Source organism: Meles meles, chromosome 2 (assembly GCF_922984935.1).
Source record: "Meles meles chromosome 2, mMelMel3.1 paternal haplotype, whole genome shotgun sequence".
NCBI classification, from domain to species: Eukaryota; Metazoa; Chordata; class Mammalia; order Carnivora; family Mustelidae; genus Meles; species Meles meles.
This window is the reverse complement of record NC_060067.1, coordinates 101,389,095-101,409,887: the sequence shown is the minus strand read 5'-3', so window position 1 is coordinate 101,409,887 and position 20,793 is coordinate 101,389,095. Positions and strand designations below refer to the sequence as shown.

Sequence of the window (20,793 nt, the reverse complement as noted above, 5' to 3'; positions counted from 1 at the left end):
GCAGGTGGGTGTGAATGAATAAATTGCTTCTCTTTCCCACACTGATGAAGCAGTTCTGATCCCATATAGGTCACTTCCTTGAATTGCCCTGGGCATCGGAGGACACCACCATGTAAAGGACAGGTGAATCACAAAATCTGCAAGTTGGAAAGACAATTCTGAACTATTACCTGAAAAGATGAATCCCCAAGATGGTCATCCAAAGCCTGCATAAACTTCTGTGATAAAGAAGTAGTCACTTTGACTATTAACTTTGTACAACTCTAATAGTTAAAAAGTTCTTTCTTGATGTTGGGCTAAAAACCTGCTTCTCTTTATTGTCTTTACTGCAAGCTCTAGTTCCTCTTCTATAGCAGTATAAAAATTTTGTACTTCTACCTCATCCCTTCACACACACTGGAAAATGGTCATGTGCCCACAGTGTTCTCTTTTTTTGAGGAAAACCCCAGTTCCTTCAGCCTTCTAGCATAAGACATGGTTTCAAGAATCCAGTCACATTGCTCTAGATACCTTCCAACACTAGTGAGTGGTTAAGATTATGGGTTCTGGAGGGGTGCTTTGGTGGCTCAGTGGGTTGAGGCCTCTGCCTTCAGCTCAGGTCATGATCCCAGGGTCCTGGGACGGAGCCCTGCATACGGCGGGGAACCTGCTTCCCTCTCTCTCTCTGTCTACTTGTGATCTCTGTCTGTCAAATAAATAAATAAAATCTTTAAAAAAAAGAATATGAGTTCTGGAATTAATTGTCTTCTGAATTTGAATCCTGGTTCTGCCATCTTAGCTGTATAAATGGGGAAACTGATTCAACCTTTCTGTGTCCCATTTTCTTCATTGACAAAGCAGACAAAGCATTGACAAATACCTTATAATGTTATTGTGAATATGTTGTATAATAGTATATATAAAGCACACAGTTAAGTGTTCAAGAGTTTTAACTCTCATCTTTACTCCAGAGCACTGTGAGATTACACCTTCCTTCTTTAGAAATTATGATTCTACTAAAATAACCAAAAATTTGTGTTTCTTACCAACCAATTATTTACCTTTCATTCCACAACTACTTTGTCATGTTCCTACTGTGAACATTCACAAGGAAGGATGATTTAGAGGGAAGGGGACTATATTAGTTTCATCAGGATAGACCTCATTGAGTGATATTTGAGTGAAGACTTAAAGCAAGGAAGTTAACTTTGGGTAGATATATCAGGAAAAAGAGTGTTCCAGCGGAACCTGTGGTACACAGATTCTAAAGTGGGATGTACATGGCATGTTCTAGAACAAAAGGAGGTCATTGTTGTTGGAGCACAATATATGAGGAGAGGCAGTAAAAGAGGACATCCTAGAGGTAACAGGAGCAGATCAGTTAGACTCCTTGGGTGGCAGGGAAGAGCTTTATTTTGAGGAAAATCTAGAGCCCCTGCAAGACTGGGAATAGAATCAATGATATGTTGTATTTTGAATAGGTTATTCTGGATTCTGAGTCTAGAAAAGACTTAGATTCCCTTTCCTCATGCTGAGGAGAGACCACATTAGATTATTGCCATAGTGGGAGAGAAGGAGATGACGACTCAGACCAGGGTGACAGCAGCAGAGGAGATGAAAAGTGAGACGACTCTGGGTCTACCTTAAGGGTAGAGTCAAGAGGATTTTCCTGATGGATGAGTTGTGAGGTGTGAGAGCAAGAGAGGAGTCAATACTGCCAAGTTCTCAACCTGAACACTGGGAAGGATGAGGCTGCTACCAATGAGCTGAGGAAGGCTGCAGGTGAGGCAACCTTAGAGACAAAAAGCGAGAATCCACCTTGGAGTTTGAGGAGTTTTAGCTGTTACCTAAACCTAAGAGTGGAAGTGTAGAGCAGGACATTGAGTGTGGATGACTCAAGCTGGGGAGAAAGACTTGGCAGCAGACATATGTGTGGGCACATGTCAGGAGCAGGATGAGATGAGGTAGGAGTGAGTGGGGACTGGGTGAAGAGAGAATCCAATGACTAGATCCTGGGGTTCTCAAATATTCAGAGGTTGAGGGAGGAAAGGGGGAATCACAAAAGGAACCTGAGAGGAAGCAAGGTAAGGCAATGTGCTGTTCTGAAAGCCAGAGGAACAGAATGCCTCAAGTGTACCAAATACTGCCAGCAGGCAAGTAGACTGAGGACTGGGAATCGGATGTAACCACCTGGAGATCAGCGATGACACGGGCAGCATAAATTCAGAGGCTGGGCTGGGAACACTTCCTCCACTGCTAGTCATTATGATGTACTAGGGACTGGACCCACCCTCCCACCTTAAACACAAGAATGGTTGGGATCCAAGGCACAAATAGAGGCACATGCTGGGATATTTCTTTTGCTGACAGAAATAGATTGGTGAAGACGCTGAGAGGTGGGTAGATGTGGTGGTGGTGGGAAGTCTATGGAGGCTCTCTTCTGTTTCTCTTTTTCCAGTAAAGTAGGAGGCACGAGCATCAGCCAAGAAGGAGGGCAAGGGAGAAGATGCTGAGGGTTAGAGGAGAGAGGAGAATGTGTAAAATAGTCCTTCAGCAAGGTGACACGTGGAAAAACCCTGGGGCACCCAGCAGCATTGATATAGTTTGACTGGCAGCACTAAGGGCCTATTTGGTGATGAAGTGAGGACCTCCAGTGCACTCCTATTTTTTTTTCAGCCACCTTCAGCTGCACAAGTGCAAGTTTAGGATAGTAGGGGTTAGATTTCACCTGAATTGTGGATTTGCTACGTGAGTTAGAGAAAGGGAGAGAGGGTCAAGGAAGCCATGTGTCAGCACAGTTAACTTGGATTGAACATGTAGTCCTTTCTGGTGTTTCTCCCACCAACTGCTACTAAGCCAGATCCTCTCTCCATTATATTTCTGTGATTGGTTCTTTTGAATCTAAGGCCATTCTGTTCATTCTGTTATTCCATCACACGTCTCAACAGCTATCCTTCCAACTTTGGATGAGTGACTGTCTCTTTTTCTCCAGCCACCACCAGAAAAATTGAACAGGACAAAGTCAAAGGCAGAATCTATTGCTTCCTCTCTAAAGACTTCTTATCAGGTTAACACTAATAGATTTGTCAGCACAGTAGGGAAATATATTTAACCAGCTTTATATTCAGATATTCTATCACCAAGTTCAATTTCTCCATCTTTCCTGCAGTGATATCAAGAAAGTTTATTAAAAGTCTTGCTAGGGGCACCTGGGTGGCTCAGTGGGTTAAAGCCTCTGCCTTCGGCCCAGGTCATGGTTCCAGGGTTCTGGGATCGAGCCCCGCATCAGGCTCTCTGCTCAGCAGTGAGCCTGTCTTCCCCTCCTCTCTCTCTGGCTGCCTCTCTGCCTACCTATGATCTCTGTCTGTCAAATAAATAAATAAAATCTTAAAAAAAAAAAAAAAAAGTCTTGCTAAAAGCAAGACACTATATGTACAGTATTTTCCCAGGGAAGGCAACAGAAGAGGTCTTTGGAGTCGTCCCTGGATCCAGAGCCATCGTGTCCCCTCCTCACCCATTGCAAACAACAAAGGCCATTAGTACCCTAAAAAAAAAATTAAGTCATGATGTTAAGTTGGCATGACTTGTTAACAAATCCATATTGTTATTAGCAATTAATGTTTTGGGTTTTTTTCTTTTTTAAAAATATTTATTTTTAAGCAATCTTTACATACAAAGTGGGGCTCAAACAACCCTGAGTTAAAGGGTTGCATATTCTACCAACTGAGGCAACCAGGAACCCCAGTTTTGTTTTGTTTTGTTTTGTTTTGTTTTCTAAGTGCCTTAAATCAAGATAGCACTCTTCTGGACGTCCAGCTCTATTCACTTAAAGTGGAAGACAGAGGAATTATGATGGCTGATGGCCAAAATACCTTTACTTGAGCCAACCAAACAACTCTTATCTCCATGCTGGTTTCAATTTTGATCAAGACTAATTTGAGTTACCCAAATGATAGAAGTCTTGGTATAAGGATGCTGAGGCACACCCTGCTACTTGTTTCCCCAGTTCTTGACACCTTTTTTAGTGGACTCCCAATTTTGTTCTGGGTGGCAATGTACTAAGACAGGAAAAAAAGGAAAGGGAGAGGTAAGGAGGGAGGAAGAAAGAAATGAAGAGAGGGAGGGAAGAAGGAAGGAAGGAAGGAAGGAAGATAAAGTAAGAAAAAAGGCTATATTTCCTACCCTTTTTGCTGCCAAGCGTCCTTGTTACTATTCAGAACGGTGAGATAAAAGAGATTTTAAACTCCTGATACTTACATAGGGAAACACATTTCTCTTCATCAGTTCCCTCTTCTGCCATGGAAACGGATGTGATGTTGGAGGCCCTGAGATGGCAAACCTGAGAACAAACTCTCCCTGTCAAGAAAGGTGAAGAACAAAGCTAGAGGTGCCTACGCCATGATGGTGAGCTGCTACTCCAGCCCCCAACCGTGGGCCTCCAGACTTCTTGTTATGTGAAGACTACAGATCCCCTTTGGGCTAAGTCACTAACACAGAGTTTCTGTTCCGCACTGCAGAACTTACCCATATATACGTGGAGAGAAGCTGGAAAGCTGCCAGTCACCAGGGCAGTCCTGGAAACTGGCTGCTCCCTCCATCTCTCCCCCTCTTCCGATTGCTGCATGGTCTGTTTCTCATGATGTATTTTTTTTTCCCCTGAACATTTCTTTATTTTTCTTTCTCTAACTACTTGCTTTTTTATCTGATCACCCTGTCTGCTCTCGAAGCCAAACCTTTTACTTACCAGTAATTTTTGCTCTCTTATAACTTTAGTTTACTCACAACTCATCATGGCTTTTCCAGAATATCTTTACATCATAACTCTCAGCTCTCAGTTCCCATGCTAATTATCCCATTCTTGATTATTCTAATTTACGGAGAGGAGGAGTGTGGTTGTTCCCTTTCATTTAAGCTCCAAGCCAACCTATTGATTAGCCTCCTCTGGTGCTGGTGTCTAACTCCAATCCAGGCAACTGCGCTTTAGAGGATGGATGGGTTTAGCAATATGGCAGGAAAGTTGGCCTCCCAAGGCCCTTCTTGGTGGGGACCATGAGCAGGAGGGGCAAGGCAACCATCAGAATGAACCTCAGGTCTGGTAAGTTGCAGCAACAGAAATCACAGTCACCCCTGCAGAACAAAGCCAATTAAAGTCTCATTTTAAATTATTCACATTTTAGAAAATGTAACCTAATAAACTACAGCTGGGAAATTCCAGGACTCAATGCCTAATCCCAGTTTTTCTATTAACATGCTATATGAAAGTTTGAAGATCTCATTGTGCCTCACTTTCTTCATCTGTAAAAATAGGCAACTCATATCTATTACCTTTTGAGGTCGCAGAGAGGAACAATAAAATTGATTTGCCGAGTGTTTTATTGCCATAAAGCGCTATGTTGAAAATGGCCTGTATTTAAATAGCCTGATTTGTTGTAGCAGGTAATAAAAAGAGCTATTTAAAGAATATATTTTGAATAAATACATATTTAATTTGTTTTCTTTCCATTGCTACTTCTGTGAAAGTCATTAAAATCAAGGAAGAATGGTATGAGATGCTAATTAAAGTCTTCCATCACACTAAATTTTTCTTTCCCCAATAGATAAAATTCTAGCCTACATCCCTAGTTTGCTCTTTCAAAATTTGTTCAGCAAATGTGTCATCACAGCTCTGTCTTGGGCTTTATGCTTCAATGAGTAGAATCAGAATCAATGGGGGGAACTCTACTCATCTACTTCCTGTTCCATTTCCAGTGATAATGTGTTGGTACCCCAAAATTGGCCATGGTGGGAGTTCTTACACCATAGAAATTAGCAAAGCCTATAAATGAGGCCTTCCCTTTTCCTTTTCCAAAAAGCTGGTTGTTAAACATTTACCAGCCCATCACTGGAATGGATTTACCTACTACAAAAATATACAGATACAAACATACATCATCATCAAGGACAACAGCAAAAATAGGCCTAAAACATCAGAGAGAGAAATTTTTAAAAGAAAATATTGTCTCTTGGGGCACCTGGGCAGCTCAGTGGGTTAAAGCCTCTGCCTTCGGCTCAGGTCATGATCCCAGGGTCCTGGGATCGAGCCCCGCATCGGGCTCTCTGCTCAGCAGGGAGCCTGCTTCCTCCTCTCTCTCTGCCTGCCTCTCCACCTACTTGTAATTTCTGTCTTTCAAATAAATAAATAAAATCTTTAAAAAAAGAGGACCTGCCTTTAAGAATATATTGTCTCTTTTTCTACAAACTTCTTCAGGGGAATCTTTAGGAATCCACTTTAAATATTTGCTCCTGGAGCATCCAGACACTTTCTTTTCTTTCTTTATTTTTTTTTTAAGATTTTATTTATTTGACAAAGAGAGAGCACAAGTAGGGAGAGTGGCAGGCAGAGGAGAGAGAGAACCAGGCTCTCTGCTGAGCAGGGAACCTGATGTGGGACTCCATCCCAGGACCCTGGGATCATGACCAGAGCCGAAGGCAGACCCTTAACCCAATGAGCCACCCAGGTGCCCCAAGATCCAGACATTTTCTTTTTTTTTTTTTTTTTTTTTTTATTTTGACAGAGAGAGACCACAAGTAGACAGAGGTAGGCAGAGAGAGAGAGAGAGGGAAGCAGGCGCGCCGCGGAGCAGAGAGCCCGATGTGGGACTGGATCCCAGGACCCTGAGATCATGACCTGAGCCGAAGGCAGCGGCTCAACCCACTGAGCCACCCAGGCGCCCCCCAGACATTTTCTTCGCCAAAAGCAGTAAGTCTAAAACATGAGCTTGCCATTAGAATCACCCAGAGGGCTTATTAAAACAAATTGGGGAGATCCGACCCCCGGGCTTCTGATTGAATAGGTTTGGAATGGACCTTTTAATTGACATGTTTAGCAAGTTCCGACTTGATGTTGCTGCTATTTAAGGACAAGTGGAATAACACAGAACAAAACAAGGCATAAACAGGCACTGACGAATGTGGATCGGACTAGTGAAAATGTAGTGACACAAACAGAATGCTGATGAGTCTAACACACTTGAAAACTATATAGAAGGCCCCTTTAAGATGCTGGCAACCCCAGATTTCTTTGTTTCTAGGTCTCCTCATAGTAATTGAGGTTACTAGTGTTTGCTCTTAACACATCTAAAATGTTGTAAATTTGGAGACAGGGTTTTTTTGGTCTTTTGTGGGGTTTGTTCCCTCATCAGAAAAAATCACTTTGCTTCACTTATTTGTCAAAAGTGACAATTTAATTCTATGTTCACATTTCTCTGTTAGCATTAAAATGAGAAGAATTCATCGCACGTTTCCCTAATTAATGAAGGTGTGTTGTAAGAAGATAATACACGGAGAAATAAGAAACCAGGACCTTAGACCCCTAAGACATCCACAAACGGGACCTCCAACAAAGCCAGCTTTAGGAGACAAGTGGAGTTTGGGAAGTGGCAGTCCTTCAGAAGCTTTGACAACCCAGCTACCCTTATGTCACATCATCAGCAGGCATGTGGGGTGCCGGTTCCAAAGTCCTAATGTTACCATGACTGTCATTCCTCTCTCTGTCTCTGTGTCTCTCTCCATTTCTCTTCCTACTGCCAAATGGACGTAACTGTCTCCCTCCTGCGGGTTCCGCATTTATGTATGAGATATCCATTGTGTACTTGCCGGCTTTTGCCACAATTTCCTGCTTGCCATTTCTGTAAGCCACGTCTTCAAAGCCTAATAAGGAGGAATTTAGATCTACCTTGTTCACAGCCATACCCAAAATGCCTAGCATAGAGTTTGGCACATTGTGGATTCTCAAAAGTATTTTTTGAATGAACAAACACCTCATTTAGGCCAACTTATAGAGTGCCACACTCCAGATATATCTATATATGTAACCAAGAAGGCAAGGCTACTTGGTTAAAACTCAATCAATTACTAAAAAATGTGAAGATCTACTTTGCTCAGCCAGAGTTCTCAGAACGTGAATATTCACCTATGGGTATTTACCCTTACCCTGTTTGGACACAGCAGCAGAAGAAAGAAACATTGGATCGGTTAAGGAGTGCTGGGGAATGTAGAAGCACTCATACAATTATCCTTACCAACTGTCTAGGAGCACCTAAAAGCTTCCATCAATTAGTCACTCTGTAGAACTCTGTGAATCAAGCCACGGGCTTATCCCACAGAGGAGGGAGAGACCTGGGAAGGAGGAAGGACCTATTCTCACTAGTTATCGATGGAACTGGAGGGTAGGGATGAGGGCATTAATTCTCTGGTATATCCTGCCTGCTCACACTGCCAAGAAAATTTTCAGGCTGTCAGAATTCAGCCATAGTGTTACTACAATGGTAAGGTGGGGAGGTAATGGCCCAGGCACTAACAGTGGCTGGTACAGACTCTTCATGCCTGAGCATTTTTCACTGCCCTAAGAATATCAGAATTCCATCGGTAAGCGTAACTATTTCCTTTCTTAATTTTCTGATTCTCCACCCCCGTGTCCAGCAAAATCCAAACGTTGAAAATAAAAATCACGACAGCAACTGCCATCCGCTAATGCAGCTCTCCACCCAAACCACTAGCCGCCTCCACATACACCCACACAGTGAGGTCATTGAGAGAAAGCCCTCTTTGTTACTCCTTCTTAATTCCCCAACATCCAGATTAGCATTGGGCAGGTAATTGGCCCTCGAATGCTTCTTGAATGCATTAACTAAACTGACAAGCCCAGTTCGGATCCATGGAATCACAACAAAGTCTAGCCTCAGAATCCCACACATGCTCTCCCGGCCATTTAGTTCCAAAACAGAATATGTCAGCTGCTTTGCCAGATTCAAGCATCAGTCTTGATACTTGAGAACATTGCTCCTTCTCTGACAACACCGTGTTGCATATTTTATTAGGAACTGTGGAACTACACTACAGCATTTACCACTCTTAGCATAAGAGAGAAAAAAATACAAAGTGCAAACTAAATACCAGTACTTTCATCTCCTGAACACCCAATGGTATGTGTTACTAGCGCCCTTGACGGAGGAGTAACACATCTGTTACTACGGGCACCAAGTACAATGCAGGGAATAGAGCGGGGTTTTTTCTCATCTGTTATGTTTACAGGTATCTGCTTGGGTTTTCTCTGGTTCTCTCATTAAATGGTATACCTCTCAAGAGCTTACCATTTAATGTGTATCTTCTGCTTCTTTCATAATCCTCCAAAGTGCCTGGTAGAGGGCTTGGCGTGTGAAGGATTGTCAATAAACCGTGGCTGATGGCTAAAAATCTCCCTGTACATAGGTGGAACAACCTAAGCAAGCATTAACAGCTAGAATTTCTTCAGTCTTGAAAGTAGTCAGTGTCTAAAACCTGGAAAACAGGAAGCTCTGGCCACATCAGTACTCAGGAATGACTAAATATTTCATTTCTGCAACCAGTGTGTTTGTTTGTTTTTTTCCAAGCCATCTCCAAAAATAAGCAAGCGTATAGTAACCTAAATCTTTCATTTTTATGACCTACTGGTATATAATAAACAGTAATCATAACGTAGACTCAATGTTTAGTAGGAGATGGCATAAGAACAGTCATTCTAAAGGGAGGCACTCAAAGACTCAAGCTGTGAAAAACAATGAATTCTGTGAATGCCTATTAGTTAGCATAAATGAGGTTTTCAGTGGAAACTTTTCCTCTCAAACTCCTGAAATATTGATCTTTGCTTTTCAGGCTTTGTATGAGCAAAATCAAAAGAAAACATGTAGGGTAAAATAAAAATTAGGAACTCTACCTCTAGAAGAGTAACTCCTGCACTGTGGTTTGACAGGGTCGGGAGCTAGGAGGAAGGATTCAATTTTCAGCAGCTCTGCTCTGTCCCTGAAGCCTGCCATGTGTTCCAGCTTGGCCTTGATCTACAGCCGTCCCTGTTTACTATGTGATAGACAGCTGTTCCCTTCCGGCTCTCCGCCATCATTCCTCCACCTCACACGCCATCCCTGTGTAAAATAAGTCACTTGCCGAAACTGCAGCCCCATGCGAGCAGTAGTCTTTGGCTGGAAGGCTCAATATCAGACAAGGACCGATCAATCAAAGGGACAGATAAAAAAGCAGACAGAAAAGAAAATGTTCTGATTCACAAGACTACCAAGACACAAAGCCTCCAATATACCACCAAAAATCTTCTTGTACTTTTTATCATGTTTGGTTCTATTCTCAGCTGTGAAAGCCTTCCCCTCACCTGCTGGTCTCTTTTTGAAGTAGAGACAAGAGGAGAGGGAAGCTCAGTGCAGATCATGATTGAGAGCTCCCTGCGTGGACACTCAAATCACACCTGGAGATGGAGACGCTATTGTGTCTAGCAGGGACCGCCATTTGTAAATGTCCTGTCCTCATTATTGGGCTCAGGAGTCTCACCACCACATTTTTATCTAACAATTTAAAAGCTCTTTACAGGGTGGATCAGTGGGTTAAGCCTCTGCCTTCAACTCTGGTCATGATCTCAGGGTCCTGGGATCGAGGCCCGCATGGGGCTCTCTGCTCAGTGGGGAGCCTGCTTCTCCCTCTCTCTGCCTGCCTCTCTGCCTACTTGTGACCTCTTCTCTGTGTCAAATAAATAAATAAAATCTTTAAAAAAAAAAAGCTCTTTACAAAAATAATTTGGGATGGCCTGAAATAAGGTATTTAAACACGTGTGTTTGTGCGTGCATATTCCTTATTGGCATATGCGTGTATATATTTTTACACAAATGTATGCCACTAAAATAAAAAATTAATGCAATAAAAATAAAAGGGAACACCATGTCTTCTTTCAATTCTATAGTTTTTTTTTTAATACAGTTTGCTTTCATTTTCTTTTAGATTTCCTGTTTCTGGGAGACAATGATTTGAATGAAGTAGAGGATTACGCAGCCCCAAATACAGAAATTCACCTTTTTCCTCAGAACAGCTTATTTTATCATTCTGAATGATGAACAGCATGGTTGGCCATCTGTTAGAGAGACTGAAGAGGGTATGCCTGCTGCAGCTGGGAGGTTAGACCCTGATCTCTCCTGTTCCTCCCAAATTGAGCAGTTCCATGATCTTCATGTGCCGGGCAAATTGCTTTTAAAACATTTTTCCAAGAAAATTGTAAAACTCAAAAGTGGCTGATTCATACAGATAATTGCCAATACTTTTGGTGTCTTTTCTGTTCAAGCAGGTAAAGAAGAGTGGAGAGGAACAATTCCACGGGATTCCATTCCGTTGAAAGTAGAGAAATCCTTTCAGACAGTGACTGAGTCTGCGTCAGCTTCACATTTGTGATGCGGCCATTACATGGTTGGGTTGTAGTTTTCATTATGGTTCCCATTTTCAGACTTTGTTATTCACACCTACCTTGACATTACTCACTTCAACCAGGGAAGAAATATTCCTATGAAGGACTATGAAATTTATTTTATTAATTTGCTTTTGAGGTGAGAAAAAGCAAGCAGAAGATGATTTAAATTTCAAGAAATCTCTTTACCATGTCTAGTTGCATTACCATCTATGGACACGGGCTTTATTTTCATTTAAGAAAGGAATACATAAATACACCCATGGCCTCCCAAGGGGAGAGTAGAACAAGTCCTACTGTGCTGATCCCCATCCCAAAACCTTCTTATGTTGCTGAATCCTAGTGAAAATAAAAATCTGGGCAACTTTGAAGAGTGAAGAAGTGAAGAAGTTGTTTGTTTAATGCAACATACCCTCTAGAAAAGTGGAATGGAAGAGAGTAAAACTGTTGCTAAGAGCCAGCCCCACACCTGGCAAAGCAAGTTTAAAGGATAATTGTATGGACTGTTTGTACCATCTTGAATCATTTTTAGCTCCAGCAAGTAGAATCAGCTTCCTCTCCTTATAATGATGCTCCTTACTATCTACTCACAGCACTTGGACAATTACCCCATTGAAGATAATCACCACTGAGCATTTCCACCACATGTCTAAACATATACACATATATATGTGTGTGTGTGTGTGTATAAGGACACTTTGAAATACATTTTCTGTCATCCATGACAGAGTGAAGAGTACGTAATAAAAGAGTACCAGAGAGTTAAATCATGGATATCATATCTACCATTACACAAGTTAGGAATCTGAAGCTCAGAAAGATTACTTACCTGCCCCAGCTACATTGCTAATACTGATGCTACAGAATTTGAAATTCCATTTGACTGGTTAAAGCCCATGCTCTTCCCAATATACCAGACTGCTTTTCAGTCCCTTCTCCCTGCTGAGGGGAGAACTCTGTACAAAAATTGTCTTGTTACTATGAGTTTCTAGTCCGCTGGAGTGCATTGTTCTTAAAACAAATAGTGGAGACTCCTTTTTCTACTTAAAAAAATCTAAAACATCAGGTATTAATGTATTAAAACAGTTGTTCATTTAGCTATGGGGGCATTTTCACTGGCAGAATGAATGTTTTAAGGCACAAATTTGTGCTTAATTTTAGTAACACATTTAGATAGTAGCCTTAAAGTAAGAATTTTCCTGGTAAAGCTTCATTTGTTTGGCTTAGTAATGAGAAGAGTCAAATACATTAAAAACTGGATGATCACCAACTCACAAATGGGATTTGAGTGGACAGCTACAGTGAGTAGCACCGTTTTGATTACTTGGACTAAACAGAAAAGAGCACTCAGGCAAAGAATCAGGATTATGTAGGGTCTAATCTTGGCTTTCCACTGACTACCATAGTCAAATGTCTTAAGCTCAGTAAATGTAAAGTTCTTGTTCTACAAAATGCACTAAATAACACCTCACTCCACTAAGCTATAAATTTCTATGCTATATTCAGCACACCCTCTCACTATATGAAAGTTTCGATTACAGACCACCTTTGAATAGTATTTTTAAGGAAGGAGAATGATTTGAAGGATTCACTGACAGTTTGATTGCATTCACATAGTCAATCATATTCTAATAACACTGCGTTGTCTAACATATCAATGAGTATTCTATCCCAGGTTTTAGTTTATCAACATATAATACATATAATACAAAGTAGAATGGAAGCCCCTTCAAAGTAAATGAGCTGACTGTGAAGGCTGTCTTTGGAGCCCTTACTCGCTGTTGCCTCTTTCCATTTTCCACATACACACTAGTTAAAATATATTGGTTGTACTGGTTACCAATACATATAAAATATGTTGGTTTTGTAATTAAAGGATATCCTACAATAGCTAGCTTATACTCTTCAAAAATACCAAGGTCACAAAAAGGTTGAGGAAACTATTGCACATTAAAGGAGCGTAAAGGGACTTGATAATTAAATGCAATGTATGCTCTCAGATTGAATCCTAAACTAGGGACAAACTAGCTCTAAAGGATAATATTGAAATAATTGATACAATTTGACCATGAGCTAAAAATTAGGTAACAGTATAAAATCAATAATAAATTTCCTGGGTTTATGATTGCACGTGAATTATGTAAGAGAATTCCTTGTGCTTCGCAAATACACATTGAGGTATTTAAGGGTAAATATGTATGATACCTCTAACACACTCAAATGGTCCAGAGAAAAGATATCTGAATATATATATATATATTTATACATATATAGAGAGAGTATGTCTAAACATATACACATATATATGTGTGTATATATATAAGGACATATATACATATATAAATATATATGTGAGAGAAAGAGAGAATTTTATAAAAACAGATAGGACCAAGGGGTGCCTGGGTGGCTCAGTTGGTTGAGCATCCAACTCTTAATTTTGGCTTAGATCATGATCTCAGGATCTTGGGATCAAACCCTGTGTCAGGCTCCCCACTCAGCAGGGAGTCTGCATGAGGATTCTCTCTCTTTCCCTCTGTCCCTCCTTGCTCTTTCTCCCTCTAAAATAAATAAACAAATCTTTAAAAAAAAAAATAGGACCAAATCTAAACTATTGTTAAATCCAAACAGTAGTTATATGAGGGGTCCTTGTACTATTCTCATAGCTTTTTTGTAAGTTTAAATTATTTTAAAACTAAGTTACAAAAAAATTGGCCTAGAACAAACATTTTACAAAATATGTTATTAACTACCTTATAGGTAAAGAGTTATTGTTTTATATACTCAACCAATGCATCATCCAACACATATCCTATCTTCTGCGAATAATGTCCTTCTATGTCTTGGACCTGCTTCTTTTCTTCACTCCTTTTACCCCTGACTCTGAGCACTTTTTCCGCTATTCTACCCATATGATAGCTACCATGTCCCTACTCCCATGGCTGCAACCAATTGGACCATACGTAGGCATTTGACCCAAGATGGGCCAATCTAAGCATCTCTCCATTAATTTTGCACCAGTCATAAAGGACTAAATCGGTTATTCTCTGAAGGTTGTCTCAGTGTGGATTCCTCCCATCCCCCCAAAAGGTTCTGAGGTAAGAATTTGAGTACAAATACTTTATTTGGGAGATGATCCCAGGAAGCGTGGTAAGAGAGTGAGGACATGAGATGAGGAAAAGAAGAAAACAGTAACAAAAGATGTTGAGTCCTGCTGGGGACATCTCAGAGGCCCATAGTACAAAACTCGAACTGTGGAGAGTGGGTTGTTTATGTACCAACTCCCATCCCTTTCTGACTGAAGCTAATTCCTGAGCATACGAACCACTGGGCACTTTTGGCCTGCGGTCTCTGCCATCCCAGCCCATTTCTCCAGCTTGTGTTCTCAGAAGAGAACATGCAGAAAACAGAAAAAATTGTTTCTGTTTTTCTCAATACAGAAAAATGCAGGTGCTCAAGGTAGGAAGCCTGGGACAGAGAAGGGACTAACTCTTCAGCCAGAAGTGACCTCACGGATGGGCCAGGGGCATGACCAAGGCAGCAACAGTGCCTAATACAGCGGTTATTGATGGAAATTTAGAAAGTTATCAGTGAGCTGTGCTTCCTGCCGTGCGGAAGAGTCTGGTCTAGAGCAAAGGAGCGGGAAGCAGACTGGCAGAGAAAGAGGAGAGAGTGTTGCAAAAATGGGCATATTAGTTCCAGATGCTCTAGAGGCCCAGGCCCTGGCTTTGTCCATTCCACCTTTTCTAGGATTCAGTTAAAATCACCTTTACTGCTCAATACAGCTGAATTGAACATGAGTTCTCTCTGTTGTTCTTTGAATATGGTGAATGATAAACATTAACGCTGCCTCTTACTTTATAGACAGCCAATGCAAATACAGTTTTCCTTTCTCTGCTTTATTTGGTGCAAGACACTTAAATGTCTCTTTTGAAAAGCAAAAGAAATCTGACTATTAAACCTACTAAGATATTATCATCTACATCCCTGTGATGAGATAGCAATACTTTGACCTTAAAGCCCCACCATATAAATGTAACCAAAGTAGAGTAACAACTGTGAAAACCTCAGCTGGGACCTCTGTATTTCCTTTTAATTTGAGGCCATTTTAAAACTTCCTCAACTATTTTCTTTCTTGATCCACTGTTGCATATATCTTTGTACAACCAAAACTCATCAGACTTCATAAAACATTCTCCATCTATCCTGAGGATAACCTTGTGAAAAAAATATTCAATGATTTCTATCTCTAGAATGGACTTTACAATTTTTGAAAAAAAAAATCTGTTTCCTAAGTAACTAAAAGGAAATTGAAATACAATTTAGCTTACAAAAACAACTCAAACATTTTATTTTGTGAGGTAGGAAACAAAAACATATTTATTTCCTGATCCTGAGAACACAGCAGTGTTTCGAGACCAAACAAAGATGGATGATTTTAATGTGCAGTGAAGTTGAAAAAAAATGAGAAAGAAAAAAACTAGCAAGATATATGTCATACACACACATACAAACACACTGTAAAGACAACCTATTAAAAAACATTCCTCGGAACACATTTCTCATGAGATTCTGGAATTTATGTTGTAAAAGCATATATGGAGTGTGTACAAGTTAAGACATAGACAAGTCAATGGCACAACAATGCAAATCATGGAATGATCATCACCAACATTTTTCCCATACCCATCGTGGCCACTTACCTAGGAAGAGTCTATTGTTCAGGCTGTTCTCAGCCTTCCTAGAGTAATATTTCATTTCCCTACATGGATGTATATAAGATACACCCTAAAAGTCATGCTTACAGATATTAACAGCTCAAACAAGGAGCTCTTTTTCATGAGATTTTCACAAAACAGTCGTCCTCTTTCTTTCTTTGTATCTTATCTATTTTATTATTTATCTTATCTGTCTTACTATGGCTGTATATATTAAGAATTGGTTTAATTTTGAAAATATGAAATTGTTTAGATTGCCCATATCAAAGCAATTATATGAGCAATTTTTTTAAAAGATTTTATTTATTTGACAGACAGAAATCACAAGTAGGCAGAGAGGCAGGCACAGAGAGAGGGGGAGGCAGGCTCCCTGCCGAGCAGAGAGCCCGATGTGGGGCTCGATCCCAGGACCCTGGGATCATGACCTGAGCCGAAGGCAGAGGCCTTAACCCACTGAGCCACCCAGGTGCCCCTATATGAGCAATTTTTTTAAAAAGGTAACTCAAAAGCAGGATGTTTACCTGAATTATCTGGATAGCTCTCAACTTTATAATTCATTCTGTCAGCATGATTTTCATTTCTATTCTTTATTTTCCATCCTCTGATGCAGGACACCGAGATGTCTCCTTTGGAAAATAGAATAGCACAGAGTTAAACATGGAAGCTCTGGAATCATAATTAGTTGCTTAAACTCTATACGCCTCAGTTTCCATATCTATAAAACTGGGGTATTAATGGTATCTGATTCATAAACCTGTATTAAGGATCAAGTGAGGTAAATACAGTAAAGCACTTAGAAAGTAATTGAAAGCAGAGGTATTCACATACTATTAGCATAGTAGCCTTATTGTCAATAGCCAAAAGGTAGAAGCAATTTAAGTGTTCATCAATGGAGGAATGAATAAAGTGTACATAGATATAGATATAGATACCATAAAATACTGTGCAGTCTTAAAAAGGAAGGAAATTCTTTTTATTTTTTTAAGAGCGAGAACATGCGGTAAAGGCGGGGAGGGGCAAAGGGAGAAGGAAGAGAGAATCTTAAGCAGGCTCAACGCCCAGCAGGGTCCTGCACGGGACTCCATCTCACAACACTGAGATCATGACCTGAGCTGAAATCAAAGAGTCATACATGTAACCCACTGAGCCACCCAGGCATCCCAAAAAGGAAGGAAATTCTGACACATGCTAAAACATGCACGAACCTTGCGAACATTCTGCTGAGTGAAATAAGCCAGTCACAAAAAGATAAATACTATCTCATTTCACTTACATGAAGATTGATTGCACAACAATGTGCACCTATTAAACATTATTGAATTGTACACTTAAAAATATCTGAGATGGTACTCAAAAAACAAACTGAGTGTTGCGGGGAGCGGGGAGCGGGGGGAGAGGGTGCTTGGGTTATGGATATTGGGAAGGGCGTGTGCTATGGTGAGTGCTGTGAAGTGTGTAAGCCTGACGATTCATAGACCTGTATGCCTGGGGCTAAGAATACATTATATGTTAGTAAAAAAAAAAAAATCTGAGATGGTAAATTTTGTTACATGTATTTTACCACAATAAAAAAAAAAGAAAAAAAAACAGAAAAGGAATTTTTCTTAAGAAGAATTTATTTTACCTTTAAAAAATAACACCTAGAGGGCGCCTGGGTGACTCAATGGGTTAAGCCGCTGCCTTCGGCTCAGGTCATGATCTCAGGGTCCTGGGATCGAGTCCCACGTCGGGCTCTCTGCTCGGCAGGGAGCCTGCTTCCCTCTCTCTCTGCCTGCCTCTCTGCCTACTTGTGATCTATCTCTCTCTCTCTCTCTCTCTCGCTGTCAAATAAATAAATAAATAAAATCTTAAAAAATAATAATAATAAATAACACCTAGAAAGTACATGGCACAGAGAGCTTCAATTAAATTTTTCCTTTCTTTCTCAAATTTTCTAATTCAAGATGAGACTCTTTTGCATATTCTGTAATCGTGTGTAGATATTTAATAAACATCAGAGCGATCCTCTGGATTCAAACGGAAGCAAGCAATTGATATTTTGTAGGGTTGTTCAGGGGGCCCTGGGTGGGGATAAGCCCTGTGAGGAAGGAAGTGCCTGGAATCAGATATCTAAGCAGGGATCAGAAGCACAGGTGGTGCACTCTCCGTGGGGTAACGCGAAAAAAGCTGGCAGCCAACCAGTTAGCTGTTTATGTAAATGAAGGAGAGCTACTACATACGGATTCTGGTTCCTGATCCAGCAGTGGGTCACTATAAACTCTCCCCAGGCCATAAAAGGAGACTAAGAGGTGAACAATTCAAGCACAAGAAGAATAAATAATGTCCATTAGACTCATGGCATTCAAAGCTCCTGTCAACTGCTCTATAGAGATGCTGAGTGAGAGAATATAGCACAAAGTCAAAAGGACACTATAAAGTAACCCAATCACTGGGGAAGGGGTTATAAATTCCAACACCTCGGAGTAAACTCAGTAAGAAATATGTAGTGCCGACATCTAAAACACACACACACAAAATTTCACTGGGGAATATAAAAGTGGTCTTAAAAACCTTGATAAGGGGCTCCTGGGTGGCTCAGTGGGTTAAAACCTCTGCCTTCGGCTCAGGTCATGATCCCAGGGTTCTGGGATCGAGCCCCACATTGGGCTCTCTGCTCAGCAGGGACTCTGCTTCCTCCTCTCTCTCTCTCTCTGCCTGCCTCTCCCCCAACTGAGATATCTGTCTGTCAAATAAATAAATAAAATCTTTAAAAAAAAAAAACATTGATAAGAATTCATGTTGTAAAATTCCAAATCTCCTCAATATCACTATAAATTTAATGTAATTCCACTTAAAATTCCAATTCTAAAATTATGTAACAAAAGAATAAAGGATGGAATTAAAACTTTCAAGCAAAAATAACTAGACTGTGTAGTTCTGCCATGATACTAGACACAAAGGTCTAGTATCTTAGAAACAGATTCTAAGTTCTGTGATGCACCCAAGAATACATAAAGACTCAGAATTAGTGAAACACTTTTGTAATCAATAAAGTGTAGATTTTTAATACTGGTTGCTTTAAAAATTTGTTAACTCTGGAAAAATACAGTTAGATTCCTAATGTAATGCCAAATATCAACATATTTATATATTTCAATATAGTTTGTATCTTTTATCAGAAAAACGCAATCAGTGTATTACTTATATAATTTAAGAAACAAAAAATTTTTAAAAAGAACTCAAATGATCAATGTATAACTTTGAAAATGTGTTTAGGGATGCCTGGGTGTGTCAGTTGTTAAGTGTCTGCCTTCAGCTCAGGTCACGATCCCAGAGTCCTGCGATCCAGCCCAGCATCAGGCTCCCTGTTCCTCAGGGAGCCTGCTTCTCCTCTCCTACTCCCCCTGCTTGTGTTCCCTCTCTCACTGTCTTTCCGTCTGTCAAATAAATAAATACAATCTTTAAAAAAAAAAGTGTTTAAACTCATTACAATTTAGAACATGCAAGTTAAAATAATGAAATAAAAATTTAGCCCATCACATTGGAATTTAATAGTGTAAGTACTATTAAGAGTCCAAGAAAAAGGGTGCTTCCCTTAACTGCAAGTGAGAATTTAAATTAGTATTATCTTTCAAGGTGCAATTTGGCAATATGCTTCCAAAGTGTTAAAAAATGTTTCGACTTGCCTCCTTTTCTCTGCTTTCTTGGTCTGTGCAGTTGACTATTCCCCACCATGTTTTCCTACCAGACTTTCAGGGTCAAGCAATTCCTAGCCAAGAAAAAAAGCAGAATTGTCCCATTCCCCAGCAGATTTGGATGAAAACTGGTAATAAAATCAGGTACAACTCCAAGAGGAAATATTGGAGAAGAACCAAGCCAGGTCTATAAGGGATCACTCATGAGAGAGCACACAAATTTATGCTGCATGAAGTCATGTGTTCATACACTATCACTCAGTAAACATCACTACTACCTGAACGATAGATATGTTTTATCAGGGAAATGATTTTTCTCTGTTACTTTGCTTCTATACCTGTAGGTTGATTCAGTAATAAATATGTGAGAACGTCTGTTTAAAAAAAAATTTAGACTTTTTCACCCAGCTTCCACCTTCAAAAATATGTGAAGACATAACGAGGATTTTAATCCAGAAATATTATGAACTATGTAATCCGAAAATACAAACTATTTTTCTGCTGCAAAACACCCAGGAATGTTGGATTAAAAAGAAACTTATTTTTTTAAATACTGGTGGAAAGAATGAGGGGAGGGAGAGGGAAAGATGAAGGAGAATTGTAAAACAAAACAAATTCATTTATGAGCTAAAACTTCCGCAGCCCCAGAGGGGTTCGTTAGTATCAGTAATCAAGTAGCTTTTTTTATTTTTATTTTTTTTTAAGATTTTATTTATTTATTTGACAGAGAGAGAGATCACAAGTAGGCAGAGAGGCAGGCAGAGGGAGAGAGGGGGAAGCAGGCTCCCTGCTCAATCCCCTGCAGGACCGTGACCTGAGCCGAAGGCAGAGGTTTTAACTCACTGAGCTACCCAGGTGCCCCAAGGGGCTTTTTTAAAAAGTAGGAAATACAGGGTGCCTGGGTGGCTCAGTGGATTAGGCCTCTGCCTTTGGCTCAGGTCATGATCTCAGGGTCCTGGGATTGAGCCCCACATCCGGCTCTCTACTCAGCAGGGAGTCTGCTTCCCTCTTTCTCTGCCTGCCTCTCTACCTACTTGTGATCTCTGTCTGTCAAATAAATAAAATCTTGTTTAAAAAAAAGTAGAAAATAAGGGCACCTGGGTGGTTCAGTGGGTTAAAGCCTCTGCCTTCGGCTCAGGTTGTGATCCCGGGGTGCTGGGATGGAGTC

At 40.4% G+C, this 20,793-nt stretch overlaps 1 pseudogene; it reads left to right on the top strand.

The window, feature by feature from the left end:
- The first annotated feature begins 19,663 nt into the window (after nucleotides 1-19,663).
- LOC123929503 lies at nucleotides 19,664-19,818 on the top strand (annotated as a pseudogene).
- Nucleotides 19,819-20,793: the final 975 nt, after the last annotated feature.